The sequence below is a fragment of the Pleurodeles waltl genome, chromosome 5 (assembly GCF_031143425.1).
Source record: "Pleurodeles waltl isolate 20211129_DDA chromosome 5, aPleWal1.hap1.20221129, whole genome shotgun sequence".
Lineage (NCBI taxonomy): Eukaryota > Metazoa > Chordata > Amphibia > Caudata > Salamandridae > Pleurodeles > Pleurodeles waltl.
This window is the reverse complement of record NC_090444.1, coordinates 1,263,741,038-1,263,760,927: the sequence shown is the minus strand read 5'-3', so window position 1 is coordinate 1,263,760,927 and position 19,890 is coordinate 1,263,741,038. Positions and strand designations below refer to the sequence as shown.

At 44.3% G+C, this 19,890-nt stretch overlaps 1 long non-coding RNA gene across 1 annotated transcript in view; it reads left to right on the top strand.

The window, feature by feature from the left end:
* Positions 1-2,372: 2,372 nt before the first annotated feature.
* Positions 2,373-19,890, top strand: part of LOC138297377 (uncharacterized) — a 38,855-nt gene continuing 21,337 nt past the window's right edge. The window contains exon 1 of the long non-coding RNA XR_011204065.1: positions 2,373-2,460. This is a non-coding gene — a long non-coding RNA (uncharacterized lncRNA). The remainder of the gene's footprint in view (positions 2,461-19,890) is intronic.

The following is a 19,890-nucleotide window of genomic DNA, read 5'->3' as shown; positions in this document are numbered from 1 at the left end:
TTTGCGTCACAAAGGTTACCGCCGGCTAATGCCATTCCTACGTGCCTTGCGGGCCCCTTATTTAAGGAATGACGTGAGCCGGTGCTGCAGACTGGTCTGAGTAAAAAAACATGACTCAAACCAAGCAGCGCCAGCATGGCGGAAAATGGGGGTTGTGCGTCAAAAAATGGTGCAAGTCAGGTTTGATGCAAAAACCATGCCTCAAACCGGACTTGCACCATTTTTTGGCGCACAAACCCCATTGAAATGACTCAAATCTTAGCAAAGACAGGAGTCATGCCGCCTTGCCCAATGGCCATGCCCAGGGGACTTCTGTCCCCTGGGCATGGTCACTGGGCACAGTAGCATGTAGGGGGGCCCACATTAGGCCCCCCTATACCACTTAAAAAAAAAGAAATACTTGCCTCAACTTACCTGTACTTACCTGGGATGGGTACCCCATCCATGGATGTACCCCAGGGGTGGGCGAGGGTGGCAGGGGATGTCCCTGGGGGCAGGGAAGGGCACCTCTGGACTCCTTCCATGATCAGAGACCATGGAAGTGAGCCCACAGGTCCCTTAATATCTACCCTGATCCAGGTGTTTAAAAACGGCGCACATCAAGCTGTGCGAAGTTTTTTAAGGCCCGCCCTCTCCTGTGTGTCAAAATGACGCAGGAGTATAAATGAGGGGCGCACAGGCCTTAAAGTCATTTTTTGGGTGGGAACGCCTACCTTGCATGTGATTAACGCAAGGCAGTTTCCTGCATCCAAAAAATTACTCACACAGAGGAATTTTGACGTCCGCGGGCTCGGGCGTCAAAGTTTAAATATGGTTCATGGTTTGCCCTGAATGTGCATAAAACATTTTGACGCACAATCGGCGCAAACAGAGTATAAATATGCCCCATTGTGTGCATGTGAGAGTGGTGTTTTGGGACTGAATGTCCCTTAAATTGGAGATTACTAAATTCTCATATTTGTGGTAAACAATGCAGTCTCCGGACCTCATTACAGGTGTCCATAAAGGGTAATTATGCGTGGAAACTCAGTGTTCATGCTTGTAACCACTGTGCTAATTGTAAGTGCATTAACAAATTACGCTGTGTTGGTTGAACTTACCACAACCATGATGAGGAAAAACTGTTTCAACTGCCAAAATGTTGGGGTTAAATGAGCTTGACCAAGTGGTCGGTAACTCTATTTTTGCTCATCATGCCTTGTTATTCACATCAAATCCGCAAAACCCTGATTATGATCTTTTGCAGGCAAATATGGTGGGAAAGGATAAGAGGGTCATGCCCAGTTAGATGAGTATTGCACTTCACACCAATGCCTCTGTGATCAAAAGTAGAAGTAGATTCGGAGGTAAAGTCGAGCACATTACTTATTTCCCTCTGGATTTTGACTCGTGAGTAAGTGTTCTGCGGTAAATCATCCCCTGTATCTTCCAGTGTTATATAGTGTGGTATCAAATTACTACTAACCAACTTTGAAAACCCATGACTCCAGACGTGGCTTGTATACATTAGTAGACTTCAATTGTAATTGTATGATATTTTTAGCATTTGAGCAGCACATTCTGTTTCGAGTTTAACAGCATATCATTATTTGAGGCAACGTGTGGTTCACTAACACTGTGTGCCAGTTGTTATTTTAAATATTTCTCATCATAAATCAGGCTGGGAAGGAAAATCTGAAACCTGAACTTCGATAGTTCTTTTTTCTTTTGGAAATGTCAAGAAATATACAGCCAAAGAAATAAGCTAATGCTTGTTTAAAGTGGTGGGCATTATACAAATCTCTCTCTGTGATTAGGTAAATTATTTTTTCAAATTAAATGTCTCTGGGTCAAAACAGAGAGCTCGTAAAGAGAGTAATTGGATATGTTCAGCTTCCCAATTCAAAGCACATGCGTGCCGGCAGCAGTTAGATCCGAAACGAATCTCTGCTGAGGTGGCGTCAGTCCTTCAGCAAGCATGCTATTTATGCTATCTAAATCAGATGATGAGTTTTTATACAGACTGGCGAGGTGCAAAAATAAAAATTTATGGACAAGGGTATAAAGGTCAGGCAACAGCTATTCTCGCAAACATCCTCACTTTGCAAAAATAGAAAAGTAATGCCTTTTTTATCTGTCACATAGTACACGAAAGTTGTGTTTCATTATAATTCTTTTTTCCCCCTTTTATTACATTAATTTAAGCCTAGGTGTCAAATTCATCGCTGCCACTTTTTTTTGCCCTATTTATGAAACGCAGCAGGTTTAACTGCAGCTCATCCATATTCATGCCCTTTCATCTTGAAAATCTAATTCCGTTTTCAATGTTATGCGTGCTTAATGAGAATTAATTAAAACCGGACCGCGGAATGACCCGGAACCTTTCGCTTCCTTACGACTGTCGTTTTGACTTAGTGTCGCGCAGTGATGAACAACAGAGCGAGTGGAAGCTGACACTGGCTCAACTTTCCCCGGCGCCAGGTAAAATGGGATGTGAACAGCCTGAAACTCGCTGCTGATATAACCTTGTTCCACGTCATTACACACAATCTGTGTCCTGAGCTGCTTGTAACTCCAGTTCAGTTCTGTAATAATACAAACTTTGACTGTAATCTCCTTTCTTCCCCTCGCGGCGTGATTTCTAACTGGCTGCACAATGCAACTTCATTTCAGGAAGGCGCACATTTCACAGGTCTTTAATGGGGTGTAAAATCTAACATTCTCCATAGTTACTTTGTAGCCTGTACTCTCAGTGCCCGTTCTCTAAAGTATTCACATTAAATCTTCTTTCAAAACAAAGTTATTTTTGGAGAAATTATGTTCCCAAGATCCCCAGCCTTTTTGATGTTTTGTTCGTAGATTTTCCGCAGTTCTGCAAGCAATCATTCCTTAGTTTAAGCAAATGCTCATTTATAGAGCTGAGCAATTGAAATATTTCTTGCTCCACAGTATGATTACTGCTCCTCCCCTCTCCATCTACTTTTAAATAATTAGGGACATATTTACGAATGGTTCAAGCAAAACAGCGCAATAAGGCAAGTTGCTGCGTTGCATAGAAAGGCGAGAACTGCACCATATTTCCCAAAATGTGCCACGGTTCATCTCCTCCTATGCGCTAGTGCACTTGTGGTGGCCTAGCGCTAACGCAGGCACCTTTACGTCATGGTGCAGAATGCAGCACACATGGAAAAAGGAAGAAACAAGGAGAAATTAAGAAAATTCTCATTGATACACCTCTCGCAGTAGGCCCAACATTTTGGCGCAAAAATGTCCCAGGTTTAAAAATCTTTGTAAATCTGGGTTTGAGTCAAAATATATGGGTAGATTGATAGGAGCACCCATGCTCCACCCATGTAGCGTCTACCGAAGCAAAGGGAAGCAAACAACACTATGTAGTGCTTTGAATTACTTTGTATTTACTAAGCCAGGCAAAGCTACAGAAAACAGTTCCCTGGCTTAGTAAAAGCCAATGTGGATTTTACGTCAGGGCAGTGACACAAAAGTGAACCATGGCACTATGGTATCATTATGGTTTATGGGGAATTCTGACTTGAAGGCATTCAGTCATAATTCCATATAGGTAGCGTAGCCCTATCGGCTCCTCAGTCATGTACATACGCCAAATGTCTGAACAATGGTCTAAACCCAGCTGATGTTCCCTTTTAGTGGGAGAGCAGTCCAACACTTGGTGAATTATGCTTCACAATGATAGGAGGAGCAGAAATGGAAGGATCAAAAAGCAACATCGCTATCAACACTTGGCAGCCACAAGCCATTTGTCCCTGTGGTAACTTTTTTGATACCTCAAACTAAAATCTCAAAAAGTCAAAAGGATTGTGAGGCCCTGCTTTCACGGTCTGTGTTTATACTGAAAATCAAGCAAGCTTTTGCTCTTCTGTTCCACAGGAGGCTTCGGTTCTCCCTTAGCCTGCCTTAGGACACTTGCATTATTGATTGACAGGTATACCACCCAAGTCAAACTCCCCACATGCCACTTTCCCGTTAGCAGGTTGCACTCAGCAGACCCCATACACTTAGAGCCGGAAGCAAGAGCACCACATCTTCAAACCTCTGACTTTCACTTATTATTGATGAAAATATTCTTAGTGAATGCTTTTGCTTGCACTGGTCTAAGAATTTCACCTCCAGTGGCACAATAGAAAATGCCCCCAGCTGTCCCTCTTAAACATGGCTCCAGTTCTGAAAATCCACAAAAATAAACTAGAGATCTATTCCATTATTCTTAGCTGAAGTATCTAGGTGACCTGCCTGCTTTGAACACTCTAGTTATTTTAAATTAAATGTTTTGGACCCCCAGGACATAGAATCGAGAGCATCAAGGGGGCACCAAGAGGCAAGGGCTAGGACAGGCAGTAGCATGCCTTGCTTTTGACCATCAGCTCAATCCCGTAATCCAACTATGGGCATTTTAACTGCAGCAACTTTATTGTACGCTATGGAGCTGGAATTACCACAACTGCTGACACCAGACTTGCCCTCTAATGGATCCATGTTAAAATGTATAAAGTGTACTCATTGGAGTTATAGGGCTTTGAAAGATGAATTTATTGTTAATTTTTTGTCCCTACCTCTCCAAGTTGGGAGTGGTCAATTTGCATGTCTGCTGGCTCCCTTGGATATTATATCTGTTTCTCAGGCTTTCTCTCTGGAATCTAACCCTAACTTCACATTACCTGTGGTCACCATTGTAGGCACAGATAGTATAAATAAAAGTTGATAGTGCAGACATCCACATGTATCGTCATAATCACAGGGATGTGTGATCAGCCCGAGGCTGTTTAGAGTCACAGAAGTGCCCAGGCGAGCCCAGGTTGGAACTGGTCTGATAAATGCATGCTTCCTGGGAGGTCAGTGCTCATCAGTATGCATAAGAGCGATAGTATTACCACAGTTAATCAAGTAACAGCTGGAGTGATCAAAGGAACTATAACTCATTTAATGAGCCATTTGCAGTTTCACCATATTAGCCATGGCTTAATTTTTGACACAAGAATACGCTACTAGTAGAATAAACCAGATAGCTGCACCTGCTGGATGGAAGGAGTAGCTGCGTGCCGTTCCTGGACCAACCTTCGCACCGCTCTGGAGCCTGCTTTGGGAGCCCTTGCGTGCCTGTTGGGGGTTGTGGGGACAGGGCAGTCACACGGGCATTGGTGGGCCCAGCCTTCTCTGCAACAACAGAAGGGAAAGGTGGATGAAGGCACAGCCTGAGCAGACCCTGGGATGGTCTGTCCCAGCCTGGTCAGCCAGAGCTACCCATAGGATCAGTCATCCTGAACTGCTGCGGAAATGTGCATGGAAGGAAAAAGCAATATACTGGCATGCAGTGCCTGGATCACCAGGTGGCATTCATAACTAGCACCACATGACTCCCCTCTACTCTTAGTGGGCACCCCAGTAAGGGGAGGCTCTCAGCCAAAATAACGTGATAGCGACTGATATGTTCAACTATCTAATCGTAATTCTCAAAGTCACTGTCAAAAAAATGATAAAAAAATTTAAATTGGTTATTCATCCACTAAACACCATCATTTAATCAGTCTGAAATAACAAGGATGAAGACCAAGATTAAAAATGGAGAATCTTGAAAGAAAAAATGAGGATTATGCTCAAAATCTTTCTAAAGTGAAAAATCTAATCAAGGGTCCTCAACATTAAAAGGACCTCTATTTCACTGGTCGACATGTTTCGCGTCTGTTGGTCCAGCCGGATCCATTGACGCTTCTTCAGGACCTATATAATTCAATAGTGAGAGTAAATATCACAGACAAGGATACATGAATATCCGTCAACTTACATTAAAGTTAACTGGTTAACACAGGTAACCTGGAAAACAAAAGAACATAGAACAAATGTCGAAATTTCAAATGTGTTAAATAGAAAAACGAAGCATTGGACACCACACGTCAAAACATGCTTACCGATCCCTAGTCGAGATCAGGTTCCAGTGGGTGGTGCGTTTCAGAGACTCAAGGTGACGCTAAATGTGGTTAATGACAACGAAATACTAGATTAATATAGTGAACCAAACGAGAAAGGTGACCTCTTGTTTTGTCAAAGTTGACAATTAAATAATAAGTGATCGCTTTGAGGACATGAAATGACCAAAAAAGGGATAAAAGAGGTTAATGCTACATGTTACCTTAATTACTGATAACGTGACTAGTTAAATAAATGGGCTGGGTTGAAAAGTATCAAGGGTTAATCCATATTACATGATCATGAGTACTGCTCTAAAAATGTCATATATTCTCAAAAATAGCGAGCATCCCAAAATGAATATTAGGGAGAGTAATCACTCTGAGGCATTTGATTATTAAACCCCAAAATGGCGAAATCAGAGAGTAATCGGGTTGAGCCAAAGAAATATACAGGGAAATGGTAATAAAAGTCAAGTGACTGGTCCCATTCCACACCAAGCAAAGTTTATCGTTATGTCTATAGCAAGATGGATACTCACAAGATCATCCCTGGTCCAGTGTATTGGACCTAACTTCAGAAACGTGCGACCCGGAAAACAACCGGATCGGACGTTATCCGAGCTTCAAATAGGTACCGCGGGGCCGCTCCAGAGCGCATCTTTTCGTAAAGATAAACGAAGGACTAACGGGAGTTTCGACCGTGCTGAAAAAAGACGACGGACTCTTGTTGTTGGAACACACTAGTAGTTCCCCTCGTCTTGAGACGGATGATTCGAGCTGCACATCCCTATTTGATAGTGCCCCGTCTTGGAGGGCAACCAGATAAAACTGTGGATAATACCTTCCATTAAAATGTAATTTGTGGAGCAGAATGACGGTTAACTGTCTCAAAGGTGTGTCGTATTAAGAGATGTTAGTACATACAATGGAAGTAGTGCATATATATGATGATAATGCTTCTACGTCATATTAGACAAAATATCTTACTGGCCTAAGACTCATAGGATGATGACTGGAAAGAAAAAACGCTACAATCTCATCAGAATAATGAAAAGGATAGGTAAATGGGCGAGATTGTTCATGGATAATGAATAACCTAGAAGTCATATATTCAGGGTGATAAGGAGGTCCAGGGATATCGTCATTAAGACCCCGTAGATGCGTCCCTAATTTGAAAACCCATTTTTGTTCAATCTTAAATAATGCCCTCGAGTCATCGGGGCGAATTGTGGGTGCCTCAATGACAACCCACCACAGGTCATCGGGGGAGTGTTGGATCTCCCAAAAATGAGCACTAAGGCCCTCATTCTGACCTTGGCGGGCGGCGGAGGCCGCCCGCCAAAGTCCCGCCGTCAGGTTACCGTTCCGAGGTCGAAAGACCGCGGCGGTAATTCTGACATTCCCGCTGGGCTGGCGGGCGGCCGCCTTCAGGCCGCCCGCCAGCCCAGCGGGAAAGAGGCTTCCACGATGAAGCCGGCTCGGAATCGAGCCGGCGGAGTGGAAGCTGTGCGACGGGTGCAGTTGCACCCGTCGCGTATTTCACTGTCTGCGCAGCAGACAGTGAAATACATTTAGGGGCCCTCTTACGGGGGCCCCTGCAGTGCCCATGCCAGTGGCATGGGCACTGCAGGGGCCCCCAGGGGCCCCGCGACCCCCCCTACCGCCATCCGGTTCCCGGCGGGCGGACCGCCGGGAACTGGATGGCGGTAGGGGGGGTCGGAATCCCCTCGGCGGCGCAGCTAGCTGCGCCGCCTTGGAGGATTCCAATGGGCGGCGGTACACTGGCGGGAGACCGCCAGTGTTGCCGGTCCGACCGCGGCTTTACCGCCGCGGTCGGAATGCCCATTGGAGCACCGCCGGCCTGTCGGCGGTGCTCCCGCGGTCCTCCAACCCGGCGGTCATGGACCGCCAGGGTTGGAATGACCACCTAAGTTTGGTAGTGATCTTTTTACATCTAATATTGCTCCTGTGCTCATTGATACGTATTTTAACCGATCTGGTCGTCATCCCGATATAACGTAGATCACAAGGGCACTATATCATGTAAATACAGTTCTTGGTATTACAGTTGGTATGTTTTTTGAGATACCAAGGACCAATGGAGTCAAAATCCAACTTTGTCAGGTGTCTGGTCAGACAACATACGTTACGTACTTACTGGGGTGCCCACTAGGCATTGCAGCGCCAGCCTGGTGAGGAGCAATTCCCAATGATGATGCTAGCCATCCAATGTGATGCTTGAGGGTTCTAGCTCCTGAGATCACAGGTCTCCTGGTGTTATTGCTTTGCTTGGAACAGTGTACTTATATTTTATTACTACTGTTGGGAGATTGTACACTGGACCAGAACACTCCCGGTCCCCCCCTCTCTTTGTTTTGTCCCCTCTACTCTTGTCAGACCACTTCATGAGCTGTCAGGCTCCTTGGCCTTTGCTCCGCATGAATGACAGATGCTCAAGTGGGACAGTACGGGGGCGTGGAAGCTCCTTGCTTGAAATAACAGCTAAGACGGGCCAAGCAGTCCATCCCTAAGCGACCAATTGTGCCTAAATGATCAGTGTACCATCCTTTTTAAACCACTCTCATGTAAGCCACCCAGCATGGGGATGTGGGCTTCAAATCTCTGCCTGCTCTCTGGGAAGCAAGGCTCAGACGAAAGGCCCATCAGAGAGGGCTGAAAGGAAGCCACACTCAGGCCCCTGGAGCCCCATGGTGGGCCTGCCCTGGTCCTCACAATACTCACACAAAATTAGCAGGAAAGGGACAAATTCAATAATTATTGCACAGAACCAATAGTGACTCTTGGTTCATAAGGGTAAAGCTATTTCCCTTATTTATTTCATTTAATAATACGCAACAGCATCAGAGTCAGAGGAAAAATGCTTATCTATGCACTAGGGTGAACCTATATACACTTATATATACACATTTACATGAATACCAGGCTTATGAAACAGACAATACATACAATGTCTAAAACCATGTGCCCTACTCCAACATATTATGGGATAGTCACAAAAAAACAGTAAACGTAGTGATCAACAATCACATGGTGGCCAAGGGTCTTGCACCCAGCTGTATGCTACCTACATTTTTTTTTAGAAAGGTCGTAAGTAGTGCTATACAAATTTTTGGGAATCAATTAATTTTTTGCGCAGACTCCTTGGACCCATTAGAAATATGTCGATGTGTTTCGGCCTAACAACTCAAGGCCTCATCAGGACTGTCGGAGAACGCTGGCACCACTCATCTGTGAAGCAAATATCCAAACTAGGTTACTCAGTTCCCGAGTGCTATTTGCTTGCGGCACTCGTTTAAAAAACCAGCAACTGTATATTATTTACGAAATGTTTTCCTGTATTATGCCGGTCCGCACAAGTGAGCGATCTCTGTGTCATCGGACGATGCTGTAACACTGCTCAAACTCTATCGTGAGTCGCGGGCTCACAGCACCGGAGGAGAAAGACCGGAGGACAAGGGTGTCCCTCATAACTTATCCCTAACAACCTCAAGGTAGCCTAACCATTGTTCTTGTAACCTGTGCACACTAAATGAAAGGAGACCATTGGGGAAAACAACATCCAACCTCCTGAAGCCCTGGTTGGGCTTGGAGAGTCAAATGATCCTTCATTGAGACATACAGGTCAGGCCAGCTATTGAGATCAGGATATAATGCTGGCTAAAAAGTATTCCACTCACTCTTGGAAGGTAGAGGGACTCTGAGGCCCAGGTTCTCAGAGCCGTTGCTAAGTATCAGGTAAAGGCTTTTGGCAGGTCTCACAGAGCTCTGACTGAGGGGCGGTCGGAGGTTCTGCATCCTAACAAGTAGTGGAGACCTGCCAAGGCCTATAGGATCCCATCCAGGTGCTTTGTGACATGGTGGGTCAGAGAAGGGACCCCAGGGCCAGGGGCTTCCACCCAGCGCCAGTCAGACTTTGACCCGAGGCCTGGACAGAGCTTTTGAACCCAGACAAGCATGGGAGGTCTCCTATGCCTGCAGGGCCCCATCCTGGGCACTTTTGTGACAAATGGGTCAGTGAAGAGAGCCCAAGGCCAGAAGCTTCCACCCTAGGTGCCAGTTGGACTCTGACCCAAGGCCCAAGCAGAGATTTTGAACCCAAACAAGCAGGGCAGATCTCCTGTGCCTACAGGGCCCCATTATGGGCACTTTGTGACCAGTGGGTTGGAGAAGGAAGCCCAAAGCTGGGGACCTCTACCCCTGGGCCAGCCCTAGATCTGATCAATGGCTTGGTCAGAGCTTCTGCACCAGTCAAGTAGGGGAGACCTCCCTGTGCCCATGAGACCCCATCTTGGGCATTTTGTCACACTCTGGGCTGTAGAAGGGAACTGAGGGCTTCCACCCCCAAGCCAGCTGGTGTTCTGACATAAGGCCCGGTCAGTGCTCCTTATTCTGTGGAAATAGTGGTTGCCTCTAGAGGCCTGCTGGTCCTCGTCCTGGACTCCATGTGACATAGAATGCCAGAAGAGAGTCCAGGGATAAGAGTTTCCACTCCTGGGCTCACCGGTGCTCTGTCCCAGGGACTGGTCTGAGTGTTGTATCCTGGGCACATTCACATTCAAGGTAAACCCTTATTGCACATCTACTACAAAGACATTATCAACAACAAATGCCCAATTCATAGTACAGATAGGTAATGAAAAAGTCCCTGTACGTAAGAGAGAGACAACTCGGCATATCAGGAAAGTACTATGCCAACATCATCACTCAAGCTGCCAATAAAAGCAAAAACACTCTTCAAAACAATTGAGCATTTGATCAATCTACTACCTGGCCATCTTATCACACTACAAACAATTGTATTGCCTTCCACCACTTCTCAATGAAAAAATAATAAAGGAGCTCCAACAATGCTTAGACACTACCAAACATACTTTTCTTTTGACACCGTCCCTGCTGCATCCCACAATGGTTATCATTCAAACCTCTCTCATAGACCGTGCTGACGTTCTCAGTTCCCTCCCTGTAACCATCTATGAAGATGATTTCTTACCTTCATCAAAATCCTTTCTGTTGAAGCACGTACATCCTTACTTATTATCATGAATGCCTCCTTCAAAAAAGGCATCTTTCTTGAAGCTTTTAAGCTAACCCAGATCCTCGAACTCCTAAAGAAGTCCACACGAGACCCAGCTGACTTCATCTACTATTAACTGATCACTCATCAACCCTTCATTGCTAAGATAATTGAAAACAGTCTATGCACAACTTCAAAGTCATATAATTTCCAACCACCTACTTTATAACTGTTAATCCATTTCAGATCATGCTGCAACAAGGAAACAATTTCTATACCAGTTACGTAGACAATGCCTCTCTAGCCACAATTAACAATGAGCTCTGCCCTACCTCTCAGCAGCCTTTGACACCTTTGAACACCCAACCCTCAGCTATACTCTTGCAGTGTTAAATGGGATCACAGGAAATGTCCTTCATTGGTTCTTCATCATACCTATCCAACTGACACCAGTTCATTTATATGGATCCCTCCAGATTCCAGAAGAACCAAAGAAAGTTCCTGAAGAACTTGATCACCTGCAGTGATACCCAGTATGCCACCTTCTATTCTGTAATCTTCACAATCCACAAGGATGTCTTTGGCGCTCTATTCACAGATAAGAACATCAACATTCACCAATATTCATACAACACTCAACTGTAGTTGAAAGTGTTCTCTGCTGCAGACATCCAACACCTTAAACGCAGCTTGCACCTTCCCAAGACCTGGATTTTAAGCATTTACTTGAAGCTTAACCCCACCAAAACACATTTCATTTTATTCATCAATAACAACTAGTACAAACCTCACACACTGACATGAACTTGCAAAGACTCAAACTCCAAACACCAAAGTGGCCTGATAGAACTGTTGTTAAAGCCCTCATACTCTTGCATCTCATTGGTGGCACAGGGCCTTCCACACTTCATACAGGCCCTCTTTTAAAGGCTTCCTACACGCTGCACCATGTCTCGTTGAGGGTCTGAAAAAATATGACCATATCTCCCCCTTCTTAATAGAACTCCACTGGCTCCATTTGCTGAACAGCACCATGTTTAAAGTCAGGTGCATTATGTACAAAGCCATCATGACTGACTTCTCTGCCTACCTGACTGGAAAGCTCACTCTCTCTGATGACTCTCAGCACAACCACATTTAGGACATGTACCGGCTAGTATCAAAAAGTGCAAAAGAGGAAAAAGGGAAAGGACTGCTACATCTCTGCACCTAGTATCTGAAATGTATCCCAATCTCTATTAAGACTACCTTACCAAGATATAGTTTATCAAACATCTGACTTCTCTTCTCTTTCATAACGCTGCATCATTATGTTGTACCAGTCAATAAACGTGCTACTCCTCCTACCTCACGTTCACTAAGTCTCTGCCTTTGACACTTTTCAGTTCTTTGGTGCTTTTCAGCTGGATTCACATTATAGAAATACCAGGACATATATACACAGTCTTTGGCCACAACGTTTAATTGGGGTTATGAACACAAAGGCGCCAGCAAAGGCTGAGTGGCACACAACTGTAACCCGGATGGAAGCATCCTGCCTCCTAGGCTAACTCATCACCAGCACACTAACACCATATAGCACCAATGGGCCAATGGATGTAGTAGAGTTGTGCTGAACAAAATTCTTAACATTACTTACTAATACAAGATGCAAAAAACATTATGTGTAAGCTGTGTAACTCTTCGCCAATATTAATTGAATACCAACAGGTATGATAAACTGCACCTCATAAATACTCAAATAAATTAAAGTTAATGTAAGCTGTATCGATTACTCATGTGATCTTAATAAGACTATTCAAGAAAAACCAAAATACTTTCCATGGGGATGTTGAATATACTGATTAGAAAGCATAACTCATGTACTGCCAAAGTGGAATTTTTTGTGATGTTCCATGCTCTTTGTCGTGCTGTATTATTGCAGTAACCCAAACTAGAGTTTAGCTCCAGGCTGAAGATAAAGAGAACCGGTGATTTAATTAACCGTATGCCAGTTATTTAAACGTTTCACTTTAAAGAAATTAAAAAAACTCAGGAAGTACTATTTATATGTAAGCAATGAATATACCTAATGGGCTTTTAAATGGTATTTAAATGATTTCGAAGAAGTTCTCGAAAGTCATTTGGCGAACAAATGACTACAGATGTGTACTTTGAAAGGCTGTGGCGGAAGGTAATGATCTTTGAAGTTAACATATTAGAGGTCAATGAAAAGTTCTCTATGAAATCATATCTTTCAAAACTTTGGCAGACTGCTCTACTGTTTATTTTCTCACTAATCTGTTACCTGAAAACAATTCTATAGCCCATTATTTTGGGGAAATTAATTCTGGGAACTGCATCATTTGTTCAAATGTCCCAAGACGGTTGTATTGTACAACAGAAATTCCTCAATTTGTTTTTAGAAAAGCAATCTTTTCTACATACCTCCTCAATATTTTTGCAATTAGTGTTGAGTATTATTTTACAAAGCATAGTTTAACTTTTAGACTTCAGTGGAGGCTGCCAAATAATACTTTAAAGATATTTCACTGCATAGGATGATTGCAACGTGACGTTTTTTCCGCAGTTACTATTTTCAAGTTACATATGTTTTTCATAAGAGCTCGAAATTGAGAAGCCTTTTCATTTTGGCAAAGCCTGTGCTGGGCCATCATGCGAAATCTGCAATGACCGTTTTTTGACAGCAAGGCTGGCGCTATCTTTGACCTGCTTGTTATTGTCACTGAATAAGGTCAGTGACATACAGAGAAGTGTTGACACGAGAAATGGTATTATAAAGCTTATATTGGCTCAAAATTGAATGATTAGGCACAATTAACAAGTGATTAATGATGGGCCGTTCCATATCGATGTCAACTATCTATTTTTAATCGCAGGACATAGGTGTCAGGGAACTGAATACGAATTAGTCAGCTGACATAAATATTGTTTCCTAAATATTCCTTACAAAAAAACCGTTGGGTGTAGATTTTTGTTTAACACCAATTGAGTCATTATTTTAAAGCATATTCTGACAACCAGGTTGTGGTCAAATACAATATTGCGCTCCTTCTTCCATCACAAACAGCAGTTGTATAAACATCACTGCATTATAAATCTGACTAAATATGTAAACCATACTAAAAAGCCATATCTTTCAACATCATGCCCATGGACGTGGCATCCATTTGTAAACATCCTGGAAGCAATTAGTGAGTTATGTGATCTAGCCCTTATCTGGGACAGGAGACTAGATTTTTGGGAAGATGTCTATTAGATCTTGCATCTTATACAGAATCTTTTCACAGAAGACTTTAAAAAAATCTGAGACATCCATTTATTTTTTGATGATATGTTGGCGATCTCCAATGCCTGAGTATACAGAGTTTGGAGAACATGGTCACTGCAACTGAGAGCCGTCTCGTCATGCACTATAGCAAGCATGAAAACCTACTCAGGTTGTGTTGTACTATGTTCATAAACACTCATGAAAAGAAATGGCAGTAACTATAAATGCTTTCAGAAATGTATTCATTGTTAATAACTGCGAATGTTGTTCTAATTCTTGTTTGAAGCTTCCCATGGCATTCTATTCCCTGTAAGCATTTCAGAGCCTTAGATGTCACATGAGTCACAACAATTCTCCGTGGTTTACCTTGCACATTTTCTAGTAAGCATAACCTAGCTTTTAAACCTGGGAAGAGAAGCAGGATTGAGGGAGAAGAATTGGGTTAGTATTGTGGATATGAATAGATAAAGATAAGGAGTCACCTGTTTAAGATCTGCAGGATTCCATTACCAACTTTGAGAGAAATTTAAAGTATCTGATCTTCAGAATAGCTCCCCCTAAGATGAGAGTTCTGTAGTTCTACTAGTGTAGACTAATCTTCCATCATAAATGTGTGATTTAATGTATTGTGCCATGTCTGGCCACGAGACACTTTTAGTGTCTTTGAAGACCTATATGGAATATGGGTCTTGTAAAAACCAGAGAGTATTCTTCTGAAAGGTCCTAATTGCTGCAGGTAAATTGGATTTATGGAGATCAGCAGTTCTAATGGGCGCTTCCTTAAACAGCACGTTATGCAGTGGCCCACTGAATATACTTCCATAGTTGGTCATTGTTGGACTTTTTTGCTTATGCAGGGTCATCCTCAATCTTTTTGTCTCCTGCCTGCTATTTTTTCTGACCTCTTGCTGTTGGCTTTTGAACTCTGAGCACTTTACCACTGCTAACCAGTGCTAAAGTGCATATGCTCTCTGAGTAAATTGCATGGGTGATTGGTTTATCCATGAATGGCATATTTGATTTACTAAGTCCCTAGTTCAGTGCACTAGAGGTGCCCAGGGCCTGTAAATCAAATGCTACTAGTGGACCTGCAGCACAGGTTGTGCAACCCACAGTAGTAGCTCTGTAAACATGGCTCAGAACTACCACTGCGGTGTCTGTGTGTGCAGTTTTAAACTGTAAATTCGACTTGGCAAGTGTACCCACTTGCCCGGCCGAATCCTTCCCTTTTCCTACATATACGACACCACTAAGGTAGGTCCTAGGTAGCCCCAAAGGCAGGGTGCCGTGTATGGTTAACCCATTCGCTGCCAGGCCTTTTCCCCTCCTGTGCCAAGCCTTTTTTTGGCAATTTGGGGCAGTTCGCTCTTAGGCCCTCATAACTTTTTCTCCACATAAGCTACCCATGCCAAATTTGCATCCTTTTTTTCCAACATCCTAGGGATTCTAAAGGAACCCAGACTTTGTGGGTTCCCCTGAAGGAGACCAAGAAATTAGCCAAAATACAGCGAAAATGTAGTTTTTTTCAAAAAAATTGGAAAAAAGGGCTGCAGAAGAAGGCTTGTGTTTTTTTCCCTGAAAATGGCATCAACAAAGGGTTTGCGGTGCTAAAATCACCATCTTCCCAGCTTTCAGGAACAGGCAGACTTGAATCACAAAACCCCATTTTTCAACACAATTTTGGCATTTTACTGGGACATACCCCATTTTTACTATTTTTTGTGCTTTCAGCCTCCTTCCAGTTAGTGACCGAAACGGGTGTGAAACCGATGCTAGATCCCAGAAAGCTAAACATTTCTAAAAAGTAGACAAAATTCTGAGGTCAGCAAGGGGTAATTTGTGTAGATCCAATAAGGGTTTCCTACAGAAAATAACAGCTGAAATAAAAAAATATTGAAATTGAGGTAAAAAAACAGCCATTTTTCTCCACGTTTTACTCTGTAATTTTTTCCTGCGATGTCAGATTTTTGAAAACAATATACAGTTTCGTCAGCTGGACCTGTCTGGTTGCGGGGATATATAGGGCTTGTAGGTTCATCAAGAACCCTAGGTACCCAGAGCCAATAAATGAGCTGCACCTTGCAATGGGTTATCATTCTATACCGGGTATACAGCAATTAATTTGCTGAAATATAGAAAGTGAAAAATAGGTATCAAGAAAACCTTTGTATTTCCCAAATGGCCACAAGATAAGGTGTTGAGAAGCGGTAGTTATTTGCACATCTCTGAATTCCGGGGTCCCCATACTAGCATGTGAATTACAAGGCATTTCTCAAATAGATGTCTTTTTTACACACTGTCTTACATTTGGAAGGAAAACATGTAGAGAAAGACAGGGGGCAATAACACTTGTTTTGCTATTCTGTGTTCCCCCAAGTCTCCCAATAAAAATGGTACCTCACTTGTGTGGGTAGGCCTAGCGCCCTCGACAGGAAACACAAAATGGACACATCACATCTTCAAAAATAAAACAGAGCTGTTTTTTACAAAGTGCCTAGCTGTGGATTTTGGCCTTTTGCTCAGCCAGCACCTGAGGAAACCTAGCAAACCTGTGCATTTTTGGAAACTAGACTCCTAAGGGAATCCAAGATGGGGTGACTCGTGGGGCTCTGACCAGGTCCTGTTACCCAGAATCCTTTGCAAACCTCAAAATCTGGACAAAAAAACACTTTTCCCTGTCATTTCTGTGAAAGAAAGTTCTGGAATCTGAGAGGAGCCACAAATTTCCTTCCACCCAGTGTTCCCCCAAGTCTCTTGATAACAATTGGACCTCACTTGTGTGGGTAGGCCTAGCGCCCGGGACAGGAAATGCCCCAAAACACAACGTGGACACCTCACATTTTCAGAAAGAAAACAGAACTGTTTTTTACAAAGTGCCTAGCTGTGGATTTTGGCCTCTAGCTCAGCCGGCACCTAGGAAAACCTACCAAACCTGTGAATTTTTGAAAACTAGACACCTAGGGGAATCCAAGATGGGGTGACTTGTGGGACTCTGACCAGGTTCTGTTACCCAGAATCCTTTGCAAACCTCAAAATGTGGCCCAAAACACTTTTTCCTCACATTTCGGTGACAGAAAGTTCTGGAATCTGAGAGGAGCCATAAATTTCCTTCCACCCAGCGTTCCCCCAAGTCTCCCGATAAAAATGTTACCTCACTTGTGTGGGTAGGCCTAGCGCCCGCGACAGGATATGCCCTAAAACACAACGTGGACACATCACATTTTCCCAAAGAAAACAGACCTGTTTTTTGCAAAGTACCTAGCTGTGGATTTTGGCATCTAGCTCAGCCGGCACCTAGGAACACCTACCAAACCTGTGCATTTTTTTAAAGTAGACACATAGGGGAATCCAAGATGGGGTGACTTGTGGGGCTCTCACCAGGTTCTGTTACCCAGAATCCTTTGCAAACCTCAAAATTTGGCCCAAAAAACACTTTTTCCTCACATTTCGGTGACAGAAAGTTCTGCAATCTGAGAGAAGCCACAAATTTCCTTCCACCCAGCATTCCCCCATGCCTCCCAATAAAAATGGTACCTCACTTGTGTAGGTGGACCAAGTGCTTGTGACAGGGAAGAGCCAAAAACATGTTGAAATTGAGGGGGAACCAAAGCGGGTCCAAAAGGGCAGTTTGAGAAAAAAACTTTTTTAGGCTGACAAGTGCAGCAGAATTTTTATCAGTATAGATGAGACAATGCTGGGTGGTAGGAATTTTGTGGATTCCTGCAGATTCCGGAAGGTTCCATCACAAAAATGTAGGAAAAAGTTGTGTTTGCAGGGCATTGTGGGTAGGAGGTTTGCAGGGCATTGTGGGTAAGAAGATGGTGTGGGTGCATGTGAAACACACCACCCTGGAATCACCCAGATGTTTAGTTTTCAGATGTGTCTAGGTCTTGTGGATTTTTCTACACGGCAGCGTCCCAAAGTCCATAAAGTGCAGCCCTCACCATTTCAAGTGGGACTATTTTGAGAGTTAGCCAAGCTCTCATGGCCCAAATGTAAAACGAAAACCCAAAATAATCAAATGTCCTCTTGCCTGCCGTGCGATAAGATGTTTTAGTGTGCGGGGGAGAGATGAAAGACTGTTACCCCCTTCAGATGGGGTGGGGGCATAACCAGGCCCATACTGGTTGGTAGCCACCACCCCACAATTTATTTTTTTATTCCCTGGCATCTAGTAGACTTTCTGCCCCCCCAGGGTGTGGATTGGGGGTAATTGCCCCATCTGCCCACTGGTGGGCAGAACAACTTGGTCCCCATTTATTTGGGGTGGGGGTATGGCCATACCCCCACCCTCTTATTTTGAAAAAAAATAATCTTCCTTGGTGGGCTTTCTGCCCCCTTTGGGGGCAGATGGGCCTTCCAAAAATAAGCCAATCTCAAAAGTAATGTGCTCCCATGGGGAGCGACCCTTGCCCAAGGAACTGCCCCCCCAAACAAAACACACACATGCACACACACCAATCCCTGGTGCCTAAGTGGTTTCTGCCCCCCCGGGGGCAGATTGGCCTAATAGAAATAGGCCGATCTGCCCCCAAGGAGAGGAGAAATGCCCCCCCCCAGGGGAGCGATCCTTGCCTAAGGGGTTGCTCCCCTAGCGTGAAATTGGCGTAAAAAAAAAAAAAAAAGGTGCCTAGTGGTTTCTGCCCCCCTTGGGGGCAGATCGGCCTAATAAAAATAGGCTGATCTACCCCCAAGGGGGGCAGAAATGGCGTAAATACAATTTGCCCCTCCAGGGGAGCGACCCTTGCCTAAGGGGTCGCTCCCCATCTGTAAAACAAAAAAAATAAAGAAATCCCCGGTGCCTAGTGGTTTCTGCTCCCCTTGGGGGCCGATTGGCCTAATTAAAATAGGCTGATCTGCCCCCCAGGGGGGCAGAAATGGCCTAAGTATAATTTGCCCCCTAGGGGAGCGACCGTTGCCTAAGGGGTCGCTCCCCACCTCTAAAAATAAATAAATAAATAAATAAGTAAATGATCCCTGGTGCCTGGAGGTTTCTGCCCCCCTGAGTGCAAATCGGCCTAATAAAAGGCCGATCTGCCCCCAGGGGGGGCAGAAAAGGCCTTTAAAAAAAATGCCCCCCTGGGGAGTGATCCTTGCCCAAGGGGTCGCTCCCCTTATGCTAATTTCCTATAAAAAATTAATCCCTGGTGTCTAGTGGGCATTTTAGCAGCCGGATCGCTTCGCAATCCGGCTGCTAAAATGCTCAGAGAGACTTCAAAGGGAAGGAAATATCTTTCCTTCCCTTTGAAGCCTCTCAGGCCTCCTCCATGTGATCGGAAGAGAAATGCTGAGCATTTCTCTTCAGATCACGCTGGAAGCTGGTCTTCCCGCGCGATGGGAGGATGCCTCTGTGAGGTCACCGCGCGATCGCGCGCTGACGTCACAGGGGAGGTGGGGGGTTCGGGGGCTGTCGGGGGTGGAAGGGGAAGGGCTTCCCCTTCCATCTCTGCCTTTGGGGGGTGGGAGGGAAGAACACAGAGGGAGCGCCAGCGCTCCCTCTGGGCTCTGTACCCAGGACGTAATGGTTACGTCCTGAGCACACGAGCACTGTACCGCAGGACGTAACTGTTGCGTCCTCGGCACAGAAGCGGTTAAGTTAGGACATATAGTAATGTATTTTATATGTCCTGACAGTGAAATACTGCTAAGTTCGGTAACACTGT